Here is a 4,023-nt window from a genome sequence, read left to right on the forward strand (position 1 = left end):
ATTCGGAAAGAATAAACCAGTTTATTAAGTAAAGAACTTGTGTCGTTAAAATTTCGTCGGAAAGAAGTTACGAAAAAAAATCAATTAACAAACGGAGACGTAACAGTATTAACAATTTTCAAAACATATCATCGCTTTGTTAATACAAATTGTATATACTTGGTGTAGAGTCATGTCTCATCACATGCCAAAAGTTATAGGGCGTCAAATTTTTCTACTTTCCAGAAATGGTATGAAGCAATCGGACATTGTCAAAAGAGTAGCGTACTGTATCCAGAATCCTGAAACGTCATCGGACTACAGGAAACGTTGTTCCAGGAAAGTCTACTAGTGGACGTCGAAAAACTACTGCCAGAGATGACCATATTTTAATCAGGTTAACACATTAAAATTGAAAGAAGTTTTGCAACATTTTATGACAAGAATGGCATGAAGACGTTCATTCCAGTGTATCCAAAAGAACACTGAATTGTAGACTGACCAAACAAGGTTATTTTGCAAGAAGCTATCTGCAAACTGATATTTAACCAAAATTAACCACTGTCACCATGTAACTTGGGAAAGTCAGCATGCCAGCTTACAGTTAGGACACTGGTGACATGCCATCTTTTCAGATGAGTCCTGTTTCATTGTTTGGCTGGAGAATAGATGAGGGAAGATGTCTTTCCCACAGGGTACACACAGGAGGTGGTGCAGTACATGTTTGAGCAACTATTTATCGTTGTGGAAGAAACTGCTCTTCATATCCTCCAGGGAAACGTCAATGGCGCCGCCTACAGGTATCACATGGAGACAATATTTCTGCCATACAATAGAGCAAGGTTTGGCAATAACTTTGTGTTCCAGGATGACAATGCCACTGTCCACAATGCACATATTGTACAGGATTATCTCGACCAGGAGGACGCTACAAGATTGCCATGGCAAGCAAAGTCTCCAGATTGTAACCCTATTGAAAATTGTTGGGTATAAATGAGCCGGAAATTTGCTAACCACGACTCTAAATCATACTTTAACTGGGTTAAAACGCTTTTTAGTGGTGAATTGGGATGAAATCATGGTGGATTACATCAATAACTTCATCACCAGCATGTCACATTGCTTTGTGGAGGTTATTAAAGTACGAGGAGGACCAACCAAGTAATGAATGTTTAATGTGAATTGATATAAGGTTATAGATGCTACTTATAATAATTTGATGTTATATTTTGTCATTATATATGTTTTGGTAAGGTTTTATTGTAATAGGTGAAATGCTAAATTACACATCTTTCTACAGGTGTCTGACAAAATTGTTTGCTGTTTTAATAAATTGTTCATGATGTTCATAGAACCTGTCTCATTTTACAAATTATATATATAGATTTTTAACATCACTTGTACTTTTCAGTTTGACAGCACTAGGGGTGTTTGCATTCCATCTTAATAGTAATGATCTTATTTGTTACACAATGTGCAAACATTTTGGCCAAGACTGTATCACAATGTGATATTCTCAAGTAAAACTGATTTCCTCCAAGACTGACAGGAGAGGTCTGTAGAATATCAGATTCCACTAGAAATATATTGCAAAGTAATTCTGAATTCTCTGAATCCGGTTGAGTTCGCGAAAGAATGGGACTAGACACAAATCTGAAACTGAATGAATACAATCTTTTATTCACAATTACAAACAGTATATTTGTGAGTGTGTTTATTTTGCATGTCAGTCAGTTGCCTTTACTAGAGAGATATCTGAACCGTTTGTAAAAGAAATTTATTCTATTTATGGTTTTCGTATATAAGTTGTATATTGTGTCTATGCTTGTTCTGGACTGAGAAAACATAATGTCCTACTTTCCCAGGGCGTCTTGCACTACCGCGTGACTTATGTCCAGATAGCAGATCAAGGCTGTACCAGCGTTGGCTAATGATCAGATTGTTAGTTAATTTATGCGTTGTTTAAGGTACAATGGCCCAACATTGGCTCACTGTCGTGTAAAGGGCAATTGGGCAGCTCACAACACAGATATCACATCAAGGTTGAATAAATTTTTACCCAACATTGGTAGTTACATTAGCCCAACAGCATTTTACGCATCGGTCCTTAGGTGGGCCAGCATGTTAGTTCAGAGATGGTCCAAGTTAAGTCTCCAATTTTTTAGCTGTTGGCTCAATGCTCTGATAACATCGGTTCAAGAAATGAAGAAAATGCCGAATTAAAACATCAGCTTATTTGTTAAAATTAAATAAGCAATTATATGTAAAGAGGTGTAGATATATGGATGTAATGCGTTTTATGAACAAAAATGGTTTTTCTTCCTCCTCCTCTTCTTCTTATAATTATTGTCAAAATCCTTTCGCCTTATCAAATGTCATATATAATATTATAAAAAAAGTAATACAACTTAAAGAAATGATTGTCGTTATTTGATTTGAATTTTGCTCAAAGCTACACAAGAAAGTAAAGGTCCAACAAAACCCTGGGTGCAGTGGAGCAGCAGTGAGAAACAGGCTAGTATCTGATGACCAGATGACAGGCAAGGCACATCTTTGTGTACTAATTGATGGAATAGTAAGAAAATTCCCATAGCAAGAATATAAGTGGACACTCCATACTATGTGCGAGACACTGAGGCCATGTATATGAAGGCACCCATCTTTGACTTGGTGAATGGAAATATACCAGGCAGTAGAAGTTTGGAGGAACCAGACAGAAATAAGACTGATGTGGTATTTGCAGCCACCACAAAAGCTCAAGAGAAGAAGAGCAAGCAAGATATCAAGCCTTTTAAAGTCTTGAAAATTTATATTCCAAATATAGGTTCACAGGAGCTGAAGAAACTGCAGAAGAAAGATCCTTCACTGCATAAACTTTGGAACAGTGCCCAAGAGAAAGTCGGACACAATACAAAATGGAAAGAGACCTACAAAACAGAGGACTGGAAAGGAGTATTGAACCAGACATATCAAAACAGTGCTACTGGTGAAGCTAAGCACATCAAAGTACTTGTATAACAAGAAGGTCAAGAATCGACATTTCAAGGTTGGACAAAAGGTCTTAGTTCTGCTACCTACAGACAAAAACAAACTCACCCAGCAGTACAGAAAATTGTCAACATAATGTACTATAAAGTGAAAGTGGATGGGAAGACAAATATCTACCATGCCAATCTGTTAAAGAGGTACTTCGAGAGGGAAGAATATGTAACGGGTGCAGTTACTGAGGTAGAGATGGACATGACAGATATGGCTGTCATAGATGCAAAAACTGAAGTCAATGACTTTGTTGTAGAAGATGAAGACCTACTAGGCATAAGACCACTGCATGAAGATGAGACATACAAAAATGTTAACATCAGTGAAGAACTGACTGGCAAGCAGAAGAAAGAGGTACAAGATCTACTATGCCAATATACAGATAGATTAGACAAGAAGAAAGACCTCAGGCAACAGAAGATCAAGACGAAGACAAAGGATCCTGTCAAAGTGCTGCCCTACCAAATGCCATGTGCGAAGAGATACCAACAAGGGAACTGGAAATGCTAGTGCAGACCATATGAGGAGACTTAGTGTATGAACTAATAACTGTATTTGTATATAGTATAATAAATATTTTAAATATTTTTCTTGAAGAGGGGCTTATTGTTGAATATACAAGATTGTTTAGTGTAAGAGTTATTATTTAGTTCATTTAATGATCTAATATTTAATTATTATTTAGTTTTCATATCATGAGTGTTAAAAGTGATTATTTTAAAGGCGTACATTATGTGTGTAGTTTAATTGTTGTAATTTGATGTCACATTACTCGAACCTTCGGCCCGGCATGGACAGGTGGGTAGGGCGCTTCACTCGCAATCTGAGAGTCGTGGGTTCGAATCCCTGTCCCACCAAACATACTCATCCTTTTAGCCGTGGGGGCATTATAAGGTGACGGCCAATCTCACTATTCGTTGGTAAAAGAGTAGCCCAAGAGTTGGCGGTGGGTGGTGATGACTAGCTGCCTTCCCTCTAGTCTTACACTGCTAAATTAGGGACGGC

This window comes from Limulus polyphemus, unplaced genomic scaffold (assembly GCF_000517525.1).
Source record: "Limulus polyphemus unplaced genomic scaffold, Limulus_polyphemus-2.1.2 Scaffold2868, whole genome shotgun sequence".
Lineage (NCBI taxonomy): Eukaryota > Metazoa > Arthropoda > Merostomata > Xiphosura > Limulidae > Limulus > Limulus polyphemus.